This window comes from Hyaena hyaena, unplaced genomic scaffold, assembly GCF_003009895.1.
Source record: "Hyaena hyaena isolate Hyena2069 unplaced genomic scaffold, ASM300989v1 scaffold_16, whole genome shotgun sequence".
Taxonomy (NCBI): domain Eukaryota; kingdom Metazoa; phylum Chordata; class Mammalia; order Carnivora; family Hyaenidae; genus Hyaena; species Hyaena hyaena.
The window spans coordinates 2544651-2570115 of NW_024080650.1; the positions used below are offsets into that span (position 1 = coordinate 2544651).

Sequence of the window (25465 nt, forward strand, 5' to 3'; positions counted from 1 at the left end):
TAAAGCTCAGAAACGCACACACACACTCAGCTATTACTTTATGTTATTTCTGCTACATATATGCTAGTTCCTGCTTTTTATAGTCTTGTGACCCCCAAAACTGCATTCATGGTGTCTATTATTCAGAGTGAAGAGTCATACTCATCAAATTCCACTGTTCTCTGTGCTATGGAAATACATTCGAGAAGTTTCCCAAAAAGACTACAAATGACAATAATAGTGTATAGGCCACAGGGTTGTTGGGAGGTGCCAGTGAATTCAAACATAGCACAGGTACACACATATAACCTAAAAGGGAAGTGATAAGCATAGTACTTGGCACACAGCAAGTGCATAGAACATTCTGGGGATTATGATGAATATATGTATTCACGGTATGTATGTATGAGATTTCAGTTTTTAAAAATGCCACAGTGTAAAAATTGAAAATCTTAGCTCCCCATTAAGCCTAACTATAGGTTGAAGGAAAGCCCCCCAAATATTGTCCAGTAAAGACCTTTGTACCTTTGAAAAACCCATGCTTCCATCAAGCAAATTAGTGATGGGTTTTGAAATCCATATGAATCACTAAAATCAATGGGACACTTCCAATGTGCTGGGTACATTGATAACTTATTCTCCAAAACATCCTCATGAATAAGGTTCTACACTCATTGATGCCATTTTATAGTTGGGGAACTTGAAATGGACTCAGTCAATAGAGTGAATTAATTGGTTTGTAGGTTGAGAAATGCTCTGGTGACTGGTGTAGATGTGGGTTGAGCCAGTGGTTTTAATCTTGTGATTATTTTTTGCTTCCACTTTCCCATGCTGGCTGTAATCTCGGCAAGTATCTCTCATCATCTTCACTTTATTTTGTTTTATTTATTTATTTATATATTTACTTACTTACTTATTTAAAGGTTTATTTTTGAGAGAGAAAGAAAGAGCACGAGCGAGAGAGGGGCAGTGACACAGAATCTGCAGTAGGATCCAGGCTCTGAGCTGTAAGCACAGAGCCCTATGTGGGGCTCAAACCCGTGAACCACGAGATAGTGACCTGAACTGAAGATGGACGCTTAACTGACTGAGCCACCCAGGCATCCCTCATTATTGTTAGATGCCTGTCAACAACTCAAAGGAGCATACTTCCATGTCCACAGCTATTGACATAGAAGATCTTTTCTGGCAGATCTTCCAGAAAATTAGGAAAGGGTCATTTTCGGAAGTCTTCCTCAGACCTCTTCTCACTGTTTCATTGTCCTAATTCAGACATCAACGTGGCCTGGAGATGGAGGAGCAGATGGGCTTTTCTAAAAGCCTGAAACCCAAGGCTGAGTATAAAAGAAATTACTCCAAAACTGCACTGTAAAAGTAAGAGAGAGAACTTCTCAAAGCAAGTTTAGGGTTGCTGCAGATTTTTATCCTAGAAGCAGATTCTGAGATGTACACGTACATTGGGGGGTATCCTTGTGAGCAGCGACTTGGAAGGGAAGAGAAAGAAGCAGGGTTGAGCAGGAGAAGCCAGACTGCAACATCTCAACAAGGACTTTGGCCAACTCTACAGGGAGCTCTGGTGCTGGGCCGACCCTTCAGAGGTATCTTGAGTTGGAATAAGGTAAGTGGGAATAGGGGTGGGGTCCTCACACCACCCTTACCTTCACCCCTGGTTATAGAAACCAGATATTGTTTGTGGGATGTCCAGGGAGGAAGCAGGGCCTTGTGGGAGCCGGTTCTTGTCAGAAGAAGGCAGTTCCTGGAGAGAGATTGGGCTGTCAGCTGACCACACTTCCAGCACCTGGGAGAATAAGCCCTTCTGGCCTGAAGAGGAATCTGGACAGTGCATTCCAGTAGTCATGAAGCAGTGTGGGAAAGGAAGCAAGTCACCTAACTTCTAGAAGCAAAGCTCAAATCTGCACACAGGCCTTTTAGACGGCATTGCCCCAGCTCTCACCTTGTTGCTTCCTGTCCGCTGTGTGCCGATTTCTACACAGATTGCTGCAGAGTGTTTTTGGAAAGAATCCCAGATACACAGTATCTAAGTGTCAGCTGCCCATTCACGTGGGGGTCTTGTGAGTAACTAAGAGGGCAGGATGTAAGGAGGAAACCAGTGGTGCTACACCTCACTGGGTGGGTAAGGAGGCCAGATGACTGGCCAGATTTGCACCAGAGAACCGTGGGGTTTGAACAAATGAGGAATGTGAAGAATTTGGAAAGGTTACAAAGAAGTCACTACATTGATGAATGTTTTTCTGAACCAGCACGGTCAGGAAAGAGAAGACTGTGAATCAGGGATGGCTTTGGTGATCTCACAGAGTTGTTTTTTTACATCATATGCAGAATGCAGCCAAAATTTACCATCACAGCCTTCTTCAGGCAAATTTGCCAAATGGTTTCATCCCTGACCACATAGACAAAAATGTTACCTGGTTCAGGGCACATGGCCATTTTATTTCAAATGTTGGAGATGTTCGCTGGTGGCAAAATTAAAAACACACCTAATGGGAAGAAAACTCCCTGGTAGCTTGACAACACCTGACGGAGGATGAAACCTGACCAAGCTTTAGGATGTTGTTGGTCCATGGAGGCTGCATCCAATAAACTACTTAATCTTGTCTGGTTCCCATGGCAACAGGCACTGAAGCGGCTTCCTGAATAAGAGTGAATGTGATCCACTGCCAGCATGGAAATGTAAATCCTCCCCTATTTCCTCTCTGTTTTCCAGCGTCTCTCTCTCTGACATGTTCTGTGTTACAAAGCAGTGCCGGGAACACTGCTTGTGTCTCCCTCTTCCCAACACTCACCAGTTGCAATGGAGAAGCCCCCGTCCTCTCTATTTTCAGCACGAAACACAGAAATGGGGGTAGAAGAGCATAACGCATATTCTGAAAGGCAGGGAAAGTCATTCCAGATTGCACATTACCCATCCATGTTCCTCACCCTCACTCAGAGTCCTATTTTTACTTCCAGGCAGTAAAGCCTTTTTCCGTTGGAATCCAATCAAAGCGTGTTTGTGCTCAGGAGCAAGACAGATTTCCTAAGTAACAGAGAAGCCATTTTTAGGGAGTCTTAGGAGGGGGAAGATCTTAGAATCCACCTAAACTTAGATCCAGCCTTTGGTGCGGTATGTCTCACAGGATGCACTCACACATTTCATCTGGTTTATTATAAGCTGCCTGAGACGCCCTTCAAGGCTATGCCAGTTGAGCCTCAAGCTGCGGACTGCAGCAGCACAAAGCCTTCTCCTTCTTTTCCTTTACAGCACACCATCTGTTTTCCAGCTCTTGAAGAGCGCTACAATGAAGCCAGTTTGTGCTGACAATGATCATACCGATGGTATATCTGGGCTGTCTGTCAATATATCTGGGTGAGTTAGTTTTGAGGGGACGACATCAGTCGTGGTTTGTGGCTGGTGGTTTGTGGCTGCAGTTAGCTCTGCAAATATAAATGTGAACCGTGAGTTTGCATCCTAGGTGTGTGGCTTGGGGTGTGTACGAGCACAGACAATACTCCGTGATTCAACAAATATGGTAAGAGATGAGCGCTCGATACATATTTATACATATTAACTGAGTGAAAAAATCCAAGTATTATTTTGCAAAATGTGAACTCTAGATATTGATTCAAGCAAATAAACTTATTTAAATTATTTATGAGACATTTAAGGGAATTTGAACGCCGATGCAATACTTGATGTTATTCCATCATTGAATGAAGTTGAATGATGGGTTAGAGGGAGTTTATGGTATTGTTCTCTCTACTATGGCATATAGTAAACATGAAAACCACATACAGCTCTGGTGGGGGTAATTTGAAGTTTCCTAGAAGAAGTGTCTTCTAAACTGAGAGCTCAGGATGGGAGGAACTAGAAGGCATAAACTGAAGGTAAGGGTGTGAGAATGAGGTATGAGCTGGGTAAATCTTCCAGGTGTAAGAAACTGCATGGACATAGGCTTGAAGGTGAAAAAGCATCTCCTGAAAGAAATTCAGTAGGATTGCATCAGAGGTTGGCAAGAGAAGAGGCTTAGAAGTAAAATTGGGATCTGCTTTCTGAACGATTCTTTCTTTCTTTCTTTCTTTCTTTCTTTCTTTCTTTCTTTCTTTCTTTCTTTCTTTCTCTTTTATTTTAGAGAGAGTGTGTGAGCAGGGATAGGCAGAAGGAGAGGGAGAGAGAATATTAAGCAGGCTCCACTCTCAGTGCAGAGCCTGATGGGGGGCTCAACCTCATACCTCTGAGATCATGACCTGAGCTGAAATCAAAAGTTGGATGCTCAACTGACTGAGCCACCCAGGCACCCCTCTGGACATTTTCTTAAGAGCAATTGGAAGCCATTGAACAAGGAAGTACCAGATTGGATTCAGGGTTTAGAAAATCTGCAGTTAGGCTTGATGGTCCCAAGAGAGTACCAACTTTAGAAAGTCTTTTTTGAGTACTACTCTAGCCCTACTCTTTCTGAGCTGTAGATTTCACCCTCCTTACCTCCATGCTTTACAGATTCTATGGTGGTTACATTGAAAGTTCCATGTTGAGGTGAGGGCGGACTGTGTATTCTTTGCTGTGAGTCAACTGTGTCCCTTGCAAATGCATAAATTGATGCCCCAACTCCTAATATGACTGTATTTAGAGATAGGGTTTTGGGAGGTAATTAAGTTTAAGTAAGGTCATAAGGTTGAAGTCCTGATATAATAGAGTTGGTCCTGATCTAATAGGATTATAATAAGAGGAAGAAAGAGAGATTGTTCTGTCTATACACAAGCACTGAGAAAAGGCCCTGGGAGGACACGACAGAAGGCCGCCACCTGAAGCCAGGAGGAGAGCTCTCACCAGAACATAACCATGTTGGTATCCTGATCTCAGGCTTCCAGACATGAGGACCCTGAGAAAAGATATTTCTGTTGTTTAAGCCACCCAGCCTACGGTATTTTGTTATGGCAGCCCAAACCAACTAAGTCCCCCTCCATGCAGATAGATGAACTTGGGCTGGGAGAAACCTGCTAAACAAACTGCCTGGCAAATGACTGTCTTTGCAAATTTGATCATGATCCTCAAGCTGATTTTCCATTTCCTACATGACAGACCACCAAAGTATACTTCCCATGACAGACCACCAAAGTACACCGTCTCTCTCAGTGCTAAAGACACGTTTAGTAGTCCTTTCCTTCAGATATTCCCTAACGGCCCTCTATTAATATGATTTTATGCTCCCAGGAATCTGTATGAATTTATTCCATGAAAATCAAACTCAAAAGCTGTCAACTTCCTCTGCACTCCTTAATGAAACTAAATTGGACTCAACCCCTATTGGCTTTAGCAATGAAGAAATCCAGTCCTAGACTTTTGGTGACCAGTTCCCTCCCCACTCCCTTTAGGATTGTAACAACACCCAGGATTTACTCAGAACAGACATCTTGTCATCTGATCTGTGGGAAGAAGTGGAGTTCTACTTATTCCCTCTCTTTTCCTTTCATTCAGGTGGGGGCTCTGAGTAGACAAGACTCCTGAGAAGCACCTAGGGTCCCAAACCCTTTGCAAACTTGTAACCATCTCATCCAGATGTCCTATCTCTGCAGATCTGTAAACCTTTCCTATCAGTTTTCAGAATTAACACCTCCATTCTGATTCCACCCTCATCCTTGTAAAATGTAGCTCTACTCTCTCACAGAGAGTTTAACTGTCTCCTGTCAAGATATGGAACTTTTCCACTACCCCAAAATGTTCTGATATTTCCCCTTCCCTGACCCCAGGCCTTCATTGACCACTGATTGGTTTTCTATCTATACAGTTTTGCCTTTTCTAGAATTTCTAATAAATGGATTCATAGTGTGTATACTCTTTTCTGTCTGGGTTTATTCACGTAGTATAATGCTTTTGAGATTTATCTGTGTTGTATTGGCAGTTCATTCCTTTCTAGTGCTAAATACTGGTCCATAAGAAGAATAAACCATACTATCCATTCACTAATTGGTTGATATTTGGGTTGTTTCTAATTTTTAGTTCTTATGAATTGTGCTGCTTTAAACATTCCCACACAGGTTTTTGTGTAAACCCATGTCTTTATTTCTCTTGAGTTGTTATTTAGGCATGGGAATATAAATCATAAGGTAGGTATGTTTCACCATGGCAAGTTTTCATTTAACTGTATAAAAAGCTGCCCAATTATTTTCTAAAGTGGTTGTGCCATTTTTGCATTCCAACCAGCATTGTATGAAAGTTCCAATTGCTTTACATCCTTGCCAACAATTGGTTTTGTCAGCCTTTGTAATCTTAGCTATTCTAGTGGTATGTGTTACATAAAATATAAAAATAATCTCCATTCTAAATATAGAAATAACTCCATATTACAATGTCAATGCCTCTGAGAAGGATATCAGTTTAAGGTGCTACCATCTAACATCTTAGTGGTATTTGCTCGTATAGTCATTCCAGTATAGGGCCCTTGGAATTCACTGACTTCCTGGAGGCCATTAATAAGCAAATATTTCTTGGGCATAGTAATGGTTCATTTTATGCCAGTTTGACTGAGTCATAGTGATGGGGTTTTGGACTGATGGGGTCCACAGCCAACGGTCAAGAAAGAATTCTTGAGATGTCTTTGGTGCAAAAAGGGTGATTTTATTAAAGCACAGGGGCAGGACCCATGGGCAAGAAGAGCTGCACTGTAGTTGTAAAGAATGACTGGTCATATTCTATGGAGTTTGGGGGAAGTAAAGTCAAGAGGAAGTTTCTTAAAGGGATTTCCATCTGCTAAAGAAAACTCATAGATTACTAGGGGCCTAGCTATTGTCAAGCTAAGGTTGTTGTCCCCTCTAAGAAAGCATTATCATTAAAACAGTAGGGAGTTCCTGGAGATTAGGCTATTGATAAAATTGCCTTTTTCTTGTAATTTACTAAAATATTTGTAAACTGATGGAGACTCTATCAGTTTAACCATTCATCTACTGTCCTTTCCTTTGTTCTTGGGCAGCGAGGAGTGCCTGAGGAATATCACACATATCCCACAGGGTGAAGGTGGGAGAAAGGGTTGTTAGCTTATGCTCTGCCCTCAGCTTTCCTTACACTTCCTCATTTACTGGATGCCTCCACATTTAGTTAAACATTATTCTGAGTGTGTCTGTGAGGATGTTTTAGGATGAGATTAATATCTGTATTGGGGGACTGAGTAAAGTCTTCATTAGGATGGGCCTCATCCAGTCAAAGGAAGACCTGAATAGAAAAAAAGGGTGAATAGGGGTGCCTGGGTGGCTTAGTCGGTTAAGCGTCTGACTTTCACTTAGGTCATGATCTCCCGGTTCGTGGGTTCGGGCCCCGTGTCGGGCTCTGTGCTGACTGCCAGCTCAGAGCCTGGAGCCTGTTTCAGTCTGTCTCCCTCTCTCTCTGACCCTCCCCTGCTCACGCTGTCTCTCTCTCTCTCTCTTCTATAAATAAATAAAAACATTAAAAAGAAAAAAAGGGTGAATAAGAGAAAATTTGCTCTCTCTCTCTGCCTAATTGTATTTGAGCAGGAACATTGGTCTTCTCCTGTTTTTGAACTCATACTTGGACCAGAACTTACATGATTGGATCTCCTGGTTTTCAGGCCTTTGGTCTCACACTGGAACTACCATTGGCTTTCCTGTCTCTGGCTGGCCACCTGTAGGTCTTGGGATTTTTCAGCCTCCATAATCACATGAGCCAGTTTCTTACAATAAATCTCTTCACATATGTTATGGACTGAATGTTTGTATTCCCCCCCCCCCCCCCAAGTCATATGCTGAACTCCTAATCCTCAAAATGGTGGTTTTAGGATGTGGGGTCTTTGGGGAGTAATTAGGTCGAGGGTAGAACCTTCATGATAGGGTTAGTGTCCTTATAAAAGAGAGTACAGGAAGCTCCCCATGCCCTCGCTGCCATGTTGGGACACAATGAGAAGACAGCTGCCTATGAACCAGGATGTGGGTTCTTTCCAGACACCAAAGCTGCCGGCAACTTGATCTTGGACTTCTCAGCCTCTAGAACTGTGAGAAATGAATTTCGGTTGTTTATAAGACACTGGTCTAAGTAGTTTGTTATTGCAGCAACCCCAAGGACTAAGATACATATAGATACAAATGATGGTATAGGTACGGTATAGATACAGATATAGGTGCGGATATACAGATTCTACATATTTTGTTTCTCTGGAGAACCTTGATGTTCCTACTATGCATGACTCAACACTTTAAACTCTTGGAATTCAGCAGTAAAAACAAAACAAAACAAAACAGACAATAACCCCTGCCTGCAGGGAATCCCTGCCCAACTTGAAGGCTACTGGAGAAAACAGAAAATAAGAGGAGACAGTAAGTAAAATGTATGGAATGTTAGATGGAGATAGAGGTGAGTGGGAACACCCAAAGCAGGGGAAGGGAGGGGCTGACATTTTAGATAAAGAGTTCCAGGAAAGGCACACTGAGAAGGTGACGATTGAGAAGACCTGAAGTAGATGAAGGAGTAAGCCATGTAGCTATCTAGAGAAAGAGCATTCCAGGCAGGAGCCTTCCAGGCATGTGTCTGTCTCTGGAGTCACTGCCACAGCCCAGGAACAGTGAGGAAGAAATGTGGGAGAACAGAAATTGGGAAGGAGACAGCACACATGGTATAAGAGGCTAAGTAAGGAAGAGGCACAGGAGGGTTTGTTCTTAATTGTGGTAAAATGCACATAACATAGCATTTACCTCGTAACTATTTTCAAGGGTACCACTCAGTAGTGTTAAGCACGTTCACATTGTTGAGCAACCAACTTCCAGAGCTCTCGGATCTTACAAAATTGAAACTATAGTCCCCATTTGCCCTCCCCTCCAGCTTCTGGCAACCATGCTTCTACTTTGTTTCTATAATTTTGACTACTCTAGGTACCTCATGGAAGTGGAATCATACAGTATTTATCTTTTTGTGTCTGGCTTATTTCATTTAGCCTAATATCCTCAAGTTTTGTTTACCTTGTAGCACATAGTGAGATTTCCATTATTATTTTTTTAAGTTTATTTATTTATTTTGAGAGAGAGAGAGAGAGAGAGAAAGCAGAGCACATGAGCAGGGGAGGGGCAGAGAGAGAGAGAGAAGGCAAGAGAATCTAAGCAGCTGAATGTGAGTCTTGAACTCACAAACCATGAGACCAGGACCTGAGCCAAGATCGAGAGTTGGAGTCAGTTTAGCTGACTGAGCCACCCAGGCACCCCAGAATTTCCTTCTTTTGGAAGACAGAATAGTATTCCATTGTATGTGTACACCATGTTTTATCTATTCATCCATTGACGGACATTTAGGTTGCTTCCATCCTTTGTCTATTGTGAATGATGTTGCTGTGAACATGGATGTACAAATATCTTTTCATGACCCTGCTTTCAAGTTTTTTGGCTATATACCCAGAAGTAGAATTGCTAAACCGTATGGTAATTCTGTTTAATCTTTTTGTTTGTTTGTTTGTTTGTTTTTTTAGAAATCACTATATTGATTTCTAAGTTTGTATTACTTTACATATCCACTAACAATGCATAAGTGTTCCAGTTTCTCCACATCCTTGCCAACACTTGCTACTTTCTGGGGTTTTGTTTTGTTTTGGTAGCCATGCTAATGGGTATAAGGTGGTATCTTATTGTGCTTTGATTTGGATCTCATTGTGGCTTGATTTGATTGCTGATGTCTTTTCATGCTCTTGTTTGCCATTTGTATATTTTCTTTGGAGAAATATTTATTCAAGTCCTTTGCTCACTTTTGAGTTGGGTTATTTATTTTCTTATTGTTAAGTTGCAGGGGTTCTTTCTATATTCTAGAACATGATCGCCTTGCCAGATATACGTGATTTGCAGATATTTTCTCCCATTCCATAGATGGTTGCCTTTTCACTTTGTTGATCCTATCCTTTGATTCCCAGAAGGTTTTAATTTTAATGGAGTCCAATTTGTCTATTTTTACTTTTGTTGCCTGAGTTTTTGGCGTCATTACCAAACCCAATGTCATAAAGCTTTTCCTCTGATTTTTTTTTTCTAAGAGTTTTTATAACTATGGGAGCGTTTTAAGCAGAAAAGTGATGTGTCACTGGACTATTCACAAGACAGATGTGGGAGGCTGATTGTATTAAAGGCCCCAGTTCTGCATTTCTTTTCTCATCCACACCCTTTGCCATGTCATGTTGCCACACCTCCCAACAGGAAGCGACAGGCATTTCCTTGGCACTTGATTTGATTTCAGCCATGGAACTTGGAAAGGACTTCTAACTCTGACTCTGGGCTTAACCCTATTACCTGCTTTGGCTGATAGAGTGAGGATAAAGTTATAGCAGTCAGCCCAACCAGCTAACCCCCAGGCTTGAATATGAGTCACCGAGCTGATTCTCGGTTAACTCCAGATGCCTCATTGTTGTGTGTCACTAAGGTTTTGTAGCTGTTTCTTATTCATCTTCATGATGACAATGGATAACTGATACAGGGAGCAGACTGGAAACCGGGAGCTGTGTTAGAAAAATATTACTGTAATGTAGGCAAGAGATGATGATAACAGTGAACGTGGTTAAAAGTGGTTGAATTTGGGCTATATCTTGAAGGTAGAACTGACAAGGTTTGCCCTCAGATGGATATGGGGTATGGGGAAAAGAGAAGAGTCAAGAAGGGTTTTGGCCCAAGCAATTGAAAAGATGGAATTGCCATTAGCTGAGATGAAAAGAGATCATAGAGAACAGGTTTGGGGAGAGTATCAGAGAATCAGTTTTAGGCATTTGTGATTCTTGGGAGAGTTGGCATATGACCCCTGGAATTTGAGAGTGCTCATGAACTTAGAGATCAGTAGTGCTTCTTGAATAGAAAATTCTGGGGGCGCCTGGAGGGCTCAGTCAGTTAGGTGTCTGACATTGGCTCAGGTCATGGTCTTGCAGTTGATGAGTTCAAGCCCTGCGTTGGACTCTTTGCTGTCAGTACAGAGCTTGCTTCGGATCTCTGTCCCCCTGTCTCTCTGCCCCTCTCCCACTTGCACGCTCTCTCTGACTCTCTCAAAATAAATAAATAAGCTTAAAAAATATTCTGAAACAGGGAGGCCTGATGAGGCTGTCTGTACTAGATAAGCAATGACCACAGTGCAGCGCGCCCCAAGAAAAGAGGATGGGGAGGCTTTTTTACTTACCTTGTTTCCCTTTACCTGAGAGAGAAACTCAAGGGATCCCCCAAGCTCCTTAGGGTAGAGGTCTACACCAAGGGGCTCCCCCAGTGGTTGTCCAACAAGGAAATGTTTCACCCAGAGAGAGCCTGGGGTCTGGGGGCTGAGGGAAGACATGACTGCTCCTTCCTGAAGTCAGTCTTCAGTGGCAGAAAGGGTCCAGATGAAGTCATGCAATACTCCAAAAGTACCACATTACCCTCTCCGCAGAGCTCACCAAGTCTGTGGGACCCACGTGCGGCAGAACCAGCCTGAAGGAATCCTCCCAAGAAACCAGTCACACAGGAGGAGGTCAGAGGTCAGAGCCTCCTCTCCTCGTGGGTCCAACAGCAGAGCATGAGACTGGGAAGGGTGGAGGGAGGGTGAGGAGGGGAGAGTTCTAGAAGGTAGATGTCCGGCTCTGTGAGAGGGTGGGTCTAATGTTCTGATGACCTTCGGTGTTAACTTTTTGTCTGCTAGTATGTTATTTAAGCTACTTGAGAGGAAAGGAGGGATTTCTTATACCTATCTAGACATAATTCACAGACCATGAGCTGGATGTGGGAGGACCACAGGAAGAGAGGAAGCCTGGGACAGGAAGTCATCTCTCATCTCTGATTCTCTTACTCATCCTCTGTCTCTCTGTCTCTCTGTCTCTCTCTGTCTCTGTCCCTTTATTTCTCCCTCTTTCTTGTCCCCTTACTCCACAGTCTGGCTTTCTTTGCTTCTACACTTGTGATCCACTATGACCCCACAAAGCTCCTGAGTTCACACGTGAAAGCTGCAGCCTCTTGCAGACACTCACCAGTATCTTCTCAGTTCCAATATGAAAAATCCTGTAGAGAGAATCAAACTGGCAGTCAGAAGCCCACTCAGCTTGGGTCCAGCCAGTCACAGTCAGTACCAAGAATGAATTGTATGAGTGTTGCTGCAAGCTTCCCCTAGAAGCAGAGGAAAACACAAGGATATGCATGCAAGTAGTTTTTTTTGGGGGGGGGGGGAGGAGGCAGAGAAGATCCTAGGAAGCACCTGTAGGGGAGTAGGGAAGTAATATGGATAAAGAAATGGGAACCTATCCCCCAATCCCACTGGGACTTGGGGAAGAATAGGAAGAACACACCTCAGTTGTCCTACCTGAGGAGTGAGAAAGCTAAGGTATTTATCCACCACCTCCCATCTGTCACTGGTTGAGGGCTGCTTTCAGTGATGTTAATTCCCTTCCCTCCCCGGAGTGAGCTCCGGTGGAAATTCCAAGCGCTCACATCAAAAAGCACTTGGTGTGAATTGTTGGAGCCGTAGGATCAAGGCACGGATAGCATGTGCTGTAGATATCATTCAGGAATGGAAAAGGAGATTCAAAAAAGCATGGTTGAAAATTTGATTGGAGAAAATAGAATTTTCAGTCCCCCTCTGCCTAGACTTCTCAACGAATGACAATTTACATGAATTAAAGAGAGAGATCACATGCGTAGACAGAAACGAACACACGTTTGTTATAACAGAAGTGCTTCACACACACCAATGAAAGTCACCGGCAGAGGATTTGTCCTGTACTATGAGTGATCTTAGGTGAGAAGAAGGAAATTAAATTGTTCTTTTAAACATACTGCTTTTGCTGGAAGGCATCAAAAATGTGAAAACAGGTGGTAATGGAGCAATGAACGTTTTTTTTTTCCTTTACCTTGCTATAATGATGTTTGTGCACTGATTGGATTTGAGAAACAATACTTCTAAACATATTTTCTCCCTAAAAAATGCCCCCCATCTCTTAGTGTTTCAAAGACATATATTTTTCTAACAGCCTCAGGAGCTCAGTTAGTGCAGGCCTCTTCTGAAAACAATGGAAATTGTTCTCAGCCTCTTTAGTGCTTAGAGCGAGACAGCAAATGAGACTCATGAGAATTTGGGGCTCAGACAGTTCCCGATGACATATGGGGTGTAAGTGCTCAGATGGTGCCTGTGATAGAGGAAGAGAGTGTTGGAGTCCTGGATCCTTGACTACCTATTTACAGCACAAGGGGTAACTAGAGGTGTTTGGGGGTAGAGGGTTCTAATGGAAGCAAAGGCGTTTTTCCAACAAATGGGGCTGCCTGTGTTCCTCTGGGTATCTTCTTCTCACCTTGAAATAAAAGAGGTAAATCCTACCAACCGTTTTTGGAATGTCCCCTTTATGTTTCTCCAGCCCAGAGTGCTTTCCGGAGTATGTAACGATTACCCTATAGGCTTGAGTGTCTTAAAACAGTTTACCAAACATTTAAAGGTAGTAACACCAGAACCTTTTTATTTCAAAAAATAAGCCCAGGTTTTCATTTTTAAAAAAGGATTATAATATTAATAGGAAAATTAATTTAAAACGTCTAAGTATTTTAAATAAAAATATTTAATTAAGAAATTTTTTGGTTTATTTGTTTGAGAGGGAGAGCACACCCTTGCACATATGCACAGGGGAGGGGCAGAGACAGAGGAGAGAGAGAGAATCCCAAGCAGGCTCTTCCCATCAGCACAGAGCCCTATGTGTGGTTCAAACTCGCCAACTATGATATTATAACCTGAGCTGAAATCAAGAGTCGGGTGCTTAATAGATTGAGCCACCCATGTACCTCTAAAATATTTAATTTAAATATTAATAAGAAATACCAAAAACACTAACATTTTTTGGTTTGTATCTGGAGGGTAGGATTATATTTGACTTTCGCTTTTATTTTTTGTTTATCTGTAGTGCAATAAACATGTACTACTATGTATTTTTTTTTCTTCTAAAAGCAGGGGGTGGGAAATACAACCTCAGAAATCAAAAAGAAGACTGACGAACTTGTCTTTATAAATATTAAATACTTCTTGAGTCAAAAGACACCAGAAATAAAAGTAAAAGACAAGAGATAGACTGGGAGAACAGATTGTAATATGAATAGCAGAACAAGACTTTTAATTATTTAGGTACCTCATACAAATCAACAAGAAAAAGAAAACAAACCAATAAAAAATTGGACAAAAGATAACAGTAATTCGTGGGAAATCAAAGTTAAAATGTCCAATAAACATATAAAGAGATCTTAACTTCACTAAAAACCAAGGAAATAGAAGCTGAGACTACTAATGAAATATCATTTTTGCCTATCAGTTTAGGACATCGTAAAAGTTGGTAATATCCAGAGCTGTAAGGACATGAATTCTCTTAAAAATTTTTAAAGGCTAATAGTACCCAGTGTCTATGAGGACATGTACTTTTAAAATTGTCAGAGCGCTTTCTACAAAAAATGGTCCTGGGAAAACTCACACTTATATGCAAAAGAATGAAACTGGACATCTTTGTTCCTTCCTTTCTTCCTTTCTTCCTCTCTTCCTCCCTTTCTTTCAAGGGTGTGTACCTCAGGAGAAGGGACAGAGGTGGGGAGAGAGAGAGAATCTTAAGTAAGCTCCATTGAGCCTGACCTGGAGCTTGATCCCCAGACCCTGGGATCATGATGTGAGCCAAAATCAAGAGTTAGACCCTCAACTGAGTGAGCCTTCCAGGCACCCCTACACTGGACCACTTTCTTACACTATACACAAAAATAAACTCAAAATGGATTAAAGACTTTAATGGGAGCCCTAGAACCATAAAAATCCTAGAAGGGAGCACAGGCAGTAATTTCTCTAACATCTGCCATAGCATATTTTTTTAGATATGTCTCCTGAGGCAAGAGAAATAAAAGCAAAAATAAATCACTGGGACCAGAGCAAAATAAAATCTTCTGCACAGCAAAGGAAATAGTCAATAAGACTAAAAGACAACCTACTAAATGGGAGAAGATATTTGCAAATGACATATCCAATAAAGGGTTAATATCCAAAATATATAAATTGTTTATACAACTCAACACCTACAAAACAAGTCCATTTGGGGGCACCTGAGTGGCTCAGTCAGCTAAGCGTCAGACTTTGGTTCCGCTCATGATCTCATAGTTCATGAGTTGGAGCCCCATGTCAGGCTCTGTGCTGACAGCTCAGAGCCTGGAGCCTGCTTCGGACTCTGTGTCTCCCTCTCCCTCTGCCCTTCCCCTGCTTGTTTCTGTCTCTCTTTCTTTCAAAAAGAAATACCATAAACATTAAAAAAGTTAAAAAAAAAAAGCAAATCCAGTTTAAAAATGGACAGAAGATATGAACTGACATTTCTCCAAAGAAGACATACAGACGGCCAACAGTCACATGAAAAGATGTTCAACATCACTCATCAGCAGGGATGTGCAGATCAAAAACTACAGTGAGATACTACCTCACACCTGTCAGATGGCTAAAATCAAAAGCATGAGAAACAATAAGTGTTGGGGAGGATGTGGAGAAAAAGGAACGCTTGTGCACTGTTGGTAGGAATGCAAACAGGTGCACCCACTTTGGAAAACAGTATAGAGTTTCCTCAGAAAGTTAAAAATAGAACTACCATATGGTCTAGCAATTACACTATGGGGTATTTACCTAAAGAACACAAAAACATGAATTGAAAGGACATATGCACCCAAGTATTTATTGCAGCATTATTTACAAGGGCCAGTCTATGGAGTCAGCCCGTGTCCATTGATAGACGAATGGATAAAGATGTGCCATATATGTATATGTATATGTATATGTATATGTATATGTATATGTATATATATACATATACATAAGTATGTATATATATAATATATCATTTTATAAATGTATGAATATTATTCAGCTAAGAAAGGAATAAAGTCTCGCCATTTGCAACAACATGGTTGGAAGAAGAGAGTATAATGCTAAGCAAAATAAGTCAGAGAAAGACAGATACCGTGTGATTTCACTCATATGTGGAATTTAAGAAACAAAACAAACAAATAAAGGAAAGAAAGAGAAAGAGAGAAACCAAGAAATAGACTCTCAACTATAGTGAACTAACTGATGTTCACCAGAGGGGAGGCAAGTGGGGGGATGTGTGAAATAGGTGGTGGGGATTAAAGAGTGCTCTTATCATGAGAAAAACAAACACACACATAAAGAACGAAAACTGTCAGAGCACTTCCTGAAGAGAATCGGTGGTATATGTCCCATGTTCAGTGTGCCTACCCCGCACTCCAATTTTAGCCCAGAGAAATGGTTACCCACGTACATACTACGCAGAAGAGGCCTGAGTCACAAAACATTGGAAACAATGCAAACATTCAGCACCAGAGAGTGGTTACATGAAGGATCTTTAATCCATTCTACTGAAAACCATGCAGCACGTAAAGAGGCTTGGGAAGACCTAAGTGGGCAAGCATGACAAGATCTTAAAGATGAAGGCAGTATAGAACAGAGGTACCCAATGAGGGCTTTAATACCGCCCGCCCGCCCGGACTCAAATCCTGGTGCTGTGTTTCCTGATTATGCTCCCACTTCACCGTTTGCAAAATGGGGAAAATGATGGTACGCTCCTCTCAAGGTTTTTTTTTTTTTTTTTTTTTATGAGAGTTAAGTAAGGGATTTGAATCACACTTGTCTCATGTATCAACAAGTACTACTAGCTCTGACACATTAAATGAGAAAATCAAGTTGTAACACACCGAGAACGGTATCATAGCTTTAATATTAGAGACAGTATTTCTATACGCTCATGCCTACACGCACATGGGAAATGGTCCAGGAGAAAACACACCACATTATTCCTGTGTGTATTTCTTTTTTTTTTTTTCCAATGCCATTATGTATTTTTTGTTTTTTATTTTTTTTATTATTATTATTATTTTTTTACAAATAGTTTATTGTCAAATTAGTTTCCACATAACGCCCAGTGCTCTTCCCCACAAGTGCCCTCCTCCATGCCCATCCCCCCTCCCCCTCACATCCATCAGTCCTCAGTTTTGTCAGCATTCAAGAGTCTCTCACGGTTTGCCTAGCTGTGTGTATTTCTGAGGAAGAGAGAGGCTCGGGTGTGGCTGGAACAGACAAGGGGATGTGTTCTGTCAGCTTTCCACCTTGTGTTGTTTACTTTTTCACAGCAATAAATGTAACTTATGTAAATACCATGGAAAGCAATACAAATATTTAAAAACCTTGAAACATACAACAAGCTGTACCTAAGGGAAGGCAACACAGACTTTGATTGTAAGCTCTAAGTTTTAGAGAGTCACAAATGTTCACTCAAGGAAGTTGAACAATTGTGCAACGTTCAATACTGTTTTGTATCTGTTTCGGCGATACAAGCAACTTCCTTAGCAACATGAGTTCAGGCATTGGTTAACAATGTTTTCTAGAGAACAGATACCAATGATCTGTCTTGTGAACAGCCTGGCGGTCACCAATGGTGATGCCTTCCAGAGTTGAATAGGGGAGTCAAGTTTAACTTGTCTTTGTCATGTGTGTTAGTTTAAAAAAAATTTTTTTGTAACATTTTTATTCGTTTTTGAGAGACAGAGAGACACAGAGTGTGAGCAGAGGAGGGGCAGAGAGAGAGAGGGAGACACAGAATCCGAAGCAGGCTCCAGGCTCTGAGCTGTCAGCACACAGCCCTACATGGGGCTCGAACCCACCAATGGTGAGATCATTACCTGAGCCCAAGTTGGACGCTTAATCCACAGCCACCCAGGCACTCTGTGTGTTATTTTTAATTGCACTTCTGCTCTATCTCACAATCTCTAAGCAAAGAGGACGGGATGTCCAACTGTGCAGGATTTATCTTGAGTCTTTGGAAGAAATGCTGGTGAAGAGAGATCCCAGGGTGAAGGAGAACTTTCCATCAAGTGCAATGTGCCTTGGGGCTCCTGCCTTGGGACAGTGCAATGTGTCTGTCATCGGGTCAATCTGGATAAAGAAGCATTTCACTTTCTAAAACTGTTATTAAAAGAAAAAAGTACTTAAATTTTTTTTTTTTAATTTCAGAAAGAGAGAGAGAACATGTGAATGAGAGGAAGGGGCAAAGGGGGAGGGAGAGAGAGAGAAAGAGAGAGGGAGAGAGAGAGAGAGAGAGAATCTTGAGCAGGCTTCATGTCGTTGGAGCCCAACACGGGGCTTGATCCCACCATTCTGGGATCATGACCTGAGCCAAAATCAAGAGTTGGATGTTTGACTGACCGAGTTACCACGTGCCCCTAAAGGAAAATATTTTTAGAAATATTTAAATCGAAACATCATACAACACTCATGTATTAACCTCCCAGATTTAACTGATTTAAGTATTTCACATAAATTTTATTCAAAAATTTATCTAAAAAAATTTTGGCAAATACAGCACAGCTACAGTTCTCCTCTCTGCTCCCCCATCTTTAATTTCACTCCTTTTCGCAGAGGTGCCCAGTCTCCTGAACTGAGTATATAACATTAGCAGGCATACTTCTAAATCTTCCCACAGAAATACGTGCCTCATTCGGGACTTGGGCAGGTGCGTGCGAGGGAGCTACCTGAGGTAGACTAAAAGTTCATTTGCAAATGGATGTGTGATGAGGAAGCTCAGAAAGGGATGGTGAATCACCCTGAGGGGAACAGCTGAAGAGAGTCATCATCATGTCTAGGCTTGGAGGGGCTTGGAAGTACTCCTATAGACCGAGCTAGGCCTGCCTCCGGAGGAGGAGCCTGCGACCTGACTGCAGCTGTGGTGTCCAGTGAACAAACGCAGCCTGACAAGGAGGCAGTGGGCAGGCGGGGGGGGGGGAAGGGGGGCAGAGTTAATACCCAGCCTCCCTCTTCTCCTCCCATCAGACTCGAACTGGTACTGCCAATTGGACGAACCCAGCTAAAGCCACAGGAAAAAGAGCTTCCTCATGAAGTCCATAAAGCCTCCCAGGGCCAGAGCATGGTGGAGAAGGCTAGCAGGTGGATCTGACAGTGGAGAATATGTATCCAAAACAAAACAAAGCATTGGTCGTATGGTTGGCAGATGTACTTAAAGGGTATCTGATTTTTATGTGTGCTTTTGCAACTTTTTTTTCCCATTTGCCATAGTTTGGATATTTTATCCATGCTGAGAAAAATATAGCTCCGGTTCATACATTCATTGTTTTTTTTTTAAATTTATTTCTAGGAGAGAGAGAGAGAGAGACAGCGTGAGCAGGGGAGGGTTAGAGAGAGAGGGAGATACAGACTCTGAAATAGGCTCCAGGCTCTGAGCTGGCAGTCAGCACAGAGCCCGACGCGGGGCTCGAACCCACGAACCGCGAGATCATGACCTAAGCGAAAGTCGGAGGCTTAACTGACTAATCCACCCAGGCGCCCCCATACATTCATTTTAATTGTTCTAGAGTATCCCATCCTTTCACCATGGCAAGCTGTGCTGTAACGAACAGGCTTAGGTACAGATGGCCAACCCACGTATGCAAAAACCTGGCTTGTTACATTTACATAAGAGTGTGTTTGTTGAGTTGACATTATGTACACATCAGTATTACTAAGTATTGCAAAAAGGCCCCCTATTGTTATTATTCAAACTTTCACTCCCAGGGACCAACTATGAAAGCCCCCATATCTGATCCTCCAGTCTTACCACAGTTGATTAGTCTTGAAAACCTTGCCAACCTGATGGCTCTGAAATCATAGCTCATTGTTATTTTAATTTGCATTTCCCTTTTCAAGAGCACTGTTTACTTTGTTACACCTTATAATCCCCAACGGTGACACGGAAGGCATAACTAAGCAGTTATTTCCACGAAGCACATGTTCGTGCCACTAATGTTCACCATCCGTGGCCATTACAAAATATGCCTTCAGTTAATTCCTCACGTCGTGCGTTCCTTGGATTTTCTAACATACAGTTCATGAATGCTGGAGCACATGTGGGTGCTTTCATGAACGAACACTTGCTAACCTATTTATCCATAAGAAAACAACTCAAAACAGTCTTGGATTCCCATGTTTTCTTGTCACTTTCCAGGGATTGTGTTGAAGTGCGAGTCACTTAGAAAATGAGTTCCAAGATTATTTTTTTCACATGAGAAAGAGTGGATATATTTAAGAAGGAAGAAAGAGAATATTTGGGGGAAAAGGTGCTATGACACAACACGTGTTGGAAAGTTTGCGTTGGTTTAAAATATTTAAAGCTATAACATGCATATGTGTGCATGGAATATTTTAGGGACAATATTTTAGAAACAAGAAATGGTTGCCTCTAGGGAGGAGACTGAGAATTTCAGGCTTGGGATGAGAAATGGACTGGTTTCCATTATGTAACTCTTGGCATTATGTAGCTCCTGGCTGGCTAAGTGAATAGAGCATGCAACTCTTGATCTCAGGGTTATGAGTTTGAGCCCCATGTTGGGTGCAACGTTACTTTAAAAAATAAAATCTTGTTTGAAAAATGTTTACTTATTTCTTTGGAGAGCACAAGTGGAGGCAGGGGCTGAGAGAGGGGAACAGAGGATCTGAAGCAGGCTCTGTGCCAACAGGCTGACAGCAGTGAGGCCTGATATGGGGCTTGAACTCATGAACCACGAGATCATGACCTGAGCTGAAGCTCAGATGCTCAACTGATTGAGCCACCCAGATGCCGTCACCTTTTTTTTTTTTTTCCTTAATGAGAGAGACGGAGATACAGAATCTGAAACAGGCTCCAGGCTCTGAGGTGGCTATCAGCACAGAGCCCTATGCAGGGCTTGAACCCACGAACTGTGATATCATGACCTGAGCTGAAGTCGGACACTTAACCAACTGAGCCACCCAGGTGCCCGCCGCCACCCTTTTTAAAAATGTTTATTTATTTTTGAGAGAAGGAGAGAGAGAGAGAGAGAGAGAGAGAGAAGGGGGGCAGAAACAGAGGGAGACACAGAATCTGAAGTAGGTTCCAGGCTCTGAGCTGTCAGACAGAGCTTGACGCCGAGGCTCCAACTCACAAATGGTGAGATCATGACTGGAGCCGAAGTCAGACACTTAACTGACTGAACCACCCAGGCACCCCAAAAATAAAATCTTAAAAAAAAATTATAGAACTCTTGGCATTCTTGACTTTTATTTTACCACCTCCAAACAAACCAGAGAATATGATCTGATTAAAACACAGATTTGTGACTTTTTCATCCCAAATAATTTAGTTTTAACTTGCCATCAAATTAATTATTAAATACAGAGCTATGTGAAAGGGAAATTAACTCCCTAAAACTGTAAAACAGGAATGTCAACACTTTTTTTTTTTTTTAGGAATGTCAACACTTTGACGTTATAGTTTCACTATCACAGCTTTCCCTTTAACAAACAATCCACGTTATGCTTTCAATTTCAAAGTCAATAATGGATGGAGACCAGTTTAACATCCTGGAAAAGAAGGGCAAACAGCTGTCAAAGGATTGCAAAACTATTTAGAAAATTTTAGGCTAGTTTCAAGTGTTTATTTCAGGGAAGTGTGACCTTTAATTTTCCATCTATAAAACAGATAACAATGGGACTGTGCTAGGTTGAAATTTATTTATTTACTTGTTTTATTTAAGAAAAGATTTTGCTGTATATTCCTCTCATATCTCTGACCCACTTACCCAGGTAGACAGCAAGCTGTTTGTCATCTGGGTCTCCTCACATGTGACTATTTTATCCTCTGCTGCTGCCTCAAGGCAACCCCTTTGTGGTGCTTTAGTTCTCTGCCCTGGAGGAGCCCTGGTCCCCAGAGAAGGGACACAGACTTTCTGGATGAGTGACATTTTCCTCAGAGCAAGGGAACTATCCAGATCAATCAAATCCCTTTTCCAATAGGCTCAAATAAAGAATTCCTACTTCATGAATATTAAAAAAAAATTTTTTTTATGAATACCTGAAAATATTGTTTTGATTTGGGGGTAAGTTGTATGTTGGCTGATTGGTTTTTTCGGGAAGTGATGTGAAAAGTGTTTTTATAATAGTCATTATGCTAGTTATGATTATTATTTTATATACTGTTTCAGTGTACTTACAGACAATTATATAATCATGGATAGAGTGTTTAAAATTTGAAAGAAGTTTTATAAACTTTCTCTCCTTCTCCCTATATAACAAGTTCTTTTGGACCTTCAAGGACAATTTTAAAATCAAAATCCATGTAGAAAAATCCGTTCAGGAGCGCCTAGCTGGCTCAGTCAGCCAATGGGGTATGTGACTCTTGATCTTGGGGTTTTAAGTTTGAGCCCTATGTTGGGTGTAGAGATTACTTAAAAATATAATCTTTGAAAAAAAATTTAATGCTTATTTATTTCTGAGAGAGAGAGAGAGAGAGAGAGGCAGAGACAGAGGGAGACACAGAATCTGAAGCAGGATCCAGGCTCTGAGCTGTCAGCACAGAGCCTGATGTGGGGCTTGAACTCACAAACCGTGAGATCATGATCTTAACTGAAGCCGGATGCCTAACCGACTGAGCCACCCAGATGCCCCAAAAAGAAAAGAAAAGAAAAGAAAAAGTCCATCCATTTATTCATTTTTTCATGTCTTCATTTATTCAACAAGTATACATTGAATGTACACTGTGTGCCAGGTAGAGGTTAGGAGCTGCAAAAAAAGAAAAAAGAAAAAACCCCCACTACCTGTGCAATGGGATATCATAGTACATTAGAAAAGATATGACATATAGATGACTAAGTGCAATAAAGAATGATATGGGCTGTAAAGTCGGCTGTAACCAACATAATGTGTCAGCTAGCTATTGCCGTATAACTAATAGCTCCCACATCCTTATGTCATACAGCACTAATTATTTGTTTCCTCACGAGTCTGGAAACTTTTCTGGCTCAACCTGGGTGACTTGACTCAGCTCCATGTATTTCTCATCTTTCTCCTGAAACCAATGGGTTAGCTTGCACATGTTTGTTTCATTCTGATGGCAGAGGGACAAGCCAAAACACGTATGGCTTAAGACCTAGACACAGAACTGACACACTGTTACGTTTCTTTATACTGTTATCTAAAGTAAGTCATATGTCCAAACCCAAAGTCAAGACTTGGGAAATGGTATGATAGCATTCCTCTCAGTAATGTCTGTTGCCTTTTGCAATCACAGTAGTCAAAATCACTATCCCTATCACATGGTGATGAAGCTGGAGCCCTGTGACCACCAGTGCAGGCTTATGGTTTTGGTAGTTAGAGATCTAGATGCACCTCCAAGTTCACAATTTGATATCCTCCATATTACACCTGTAGGGGCTGCTGTTGTGGCCCACCCATGCTCCCTGACATTATGTAGGCCCCACTTTCAGCTGCCAGAGCCCACCCTGCCCACCCACAAGACAGGCTGGAGTGCCCAGGGATTGTCACTGTCCCTGAGTGGCCCTGGATGCCTGACTGATGGGTAGTGGCAGTGGGATTCCCTAAGGTACATTCTGCTCTGGCTCCCCAGAGATCCCCTGCAGATGCAGCTCGGGCTCTCCAAGTGGTAGCTCCCTTGGTAATTCACCTTGATTGGCCGCTTTCCTATATTATCCCACCATCCTCCTACCGGGCTTGAAATTGCCTCCCACATACACCAGTACTCTGAGTCTTTGCCTTAGAGTCAGCCTCTGAGGTTTCTTCATTAAGGATGACTAATGCATTGGGTCATCCCAGGAATTGATGGCCCTAGTCAGCCACTTAAATGACCAGATGGCCTCAGATAAACCACTTTAGAAAGGGAGGTAGTTGGTCAGTCTAAGATTAACTGGGATTTTGACTGGTAGGATTTTTTTTCCAGATAAGGTATTAAACAGGCTGATTGGATAATTAATTTTCTTTTCAAGAAATCCCCTTGTTTTTCCTGGGGTGCTTGGGTGGCTCAGTTGGTTAAGTATCCAGCTTCAGCTCAGGTCATGATCTCATGGTTCATGGGTTTGAGGCTGCATTGGGCTTTGTGCTGACAGCTCAGAGCCTGGAGCCTGCTTCGGATTCTGTGCTCCCTCACTCTCTGCCCTTCCCCTGCTCACTCACTCTCTGTCTCTCTCAAAAATATGTAAAATCGTTAAAAAAAAGAAATCCCCTTGGTTTTCCTCTGACTATAAGGTTGAAACATGATCATTGTAAAATTTTGAGAAATACATGAAAGTACACTGAAAATAATTTAATTACCCTAATTCACCTCTTGGTGATTTTTTAATTAAAATTATTTTTATGGATTTTATTTATGTTTATTCATTTATTTATTTTTATTTTTAATTTAATTTTTTTTTTTTAGAAAGAGAGAGCACGCACATGAAAGTAGAAGAGACAGACGGGGTGGGAGGAGAGAGAGAGAGAGAGAGAGAGAATCTTAAGCTCTCCATGCTCAGCATGGAGCCCAACATAGGACTCAATCCCAAAACCCTGGGATCATGACCTGAGCTGAAATCAAGAGTTGGAGGCTCAACTTAGAGGGAGAGAGAGAATCTTAAGCAAGCTCCATGCTCAGTACATAGGATTCAATCCCAGAACCCTGGGATCATGACCTGAGCTGAAATCAAGAACTGGAGGCTCAACTGACTGAGCCACCCAAGCACGTCTATTTATTTATTTAAAAGTTTTTATTCCAATATAGTTAACATACAGTGTTATATTAGTTTCAGTTGTACAATACAGTGATTCAACACTTCCATATACCACCCACTGCTCATCATGGCAAGTGTACTCCTTAATATGCATCACCTATTTTCACTCATCTGCCCTTAAGGATTTTAAATTATGGCTCCTTCAATCCCAACATTCTGTATTTTTTGTTTGTTTATCTTCCCCTAGTTTTATGGAGATATAATTAACAGACAACACTGCATAAGTTTAAGGTGTATAACATAATAATTTGATTTACATATATTATGAAATAATTACCAAAAAAAGTTTAGCTAACATCCATCAATTCATATAGATACCAAAAAAATGGGTGGTTTTTTTTTTTTTTTGCTCTTGATAAGAATTCTTAGGATTCAGTCTCTCACCACCTTTCCTATTGTATCATACAGCTGCAGTATTAAGTACTGTCATCATGTTGCACATTACATCCCTACTACTTATCTTATAAATAGAAATTTGTGCCTTTTGTCCACCTTCCTCCAATTTCCCAACTTCACCATCCCTGCCTCTAGGGACCATAAATCTGGTCTCTTTTTCTATAAGTTTGGGTTTTACTTTGTTTTGCCTTTTGGACTCCACATAGCAGTGAAGACAGTCTGTGCTTAGACTCTGGCTGTCCTCAGGGCCTATGATCCTAAGATTTCTGCAATTGTTCTGTTGCTATATGTAGACACAGCTTGATGTAAACTGCTTGTACAGCATCAGGAATAAATGGCTGCTGGACCCTTATGTAACAGAAGAGGAAACTCTGACTATAAACAAGGTTCTCTTTGTCAAGGAACAGAAACTACCAACCAGTCTTTTCAAGCTCAGACCAGGAGTTTGGGGGAAGCAAAGTAAGTTACAGAATGTAGTGGAGAAATTTAGGAAATGAAAGTCTTAGGAAGTTTATTTAGGCAATTGGACTGTTTT

At 41.6% G+C, this 25465-nt stretch overlaps 1 long non-coding RNA gene across 1 annotated transcript in view; it reads left to right on the plus strand.

Moving 5' to 3' along the window:
- Positions 1–3197: 3197 nt before the first annotated feature.
- The window catches only part of LOC120226340, a 55583-nt gene continuing 33315 nt past the window's right edge, over positions 3198–25465 (plus strand). Inside the window, exons 1-2 of the long non-coding RNA XR_005526999.1 lie at positions 3198–3346; positions 3453–3509. This is a non-coding gene — a long non-coding RNA (uncharacterized LOC120226340). The remainder of the gene's footprint in view (positions 3347–3452; positions 3510–25465) is intronic.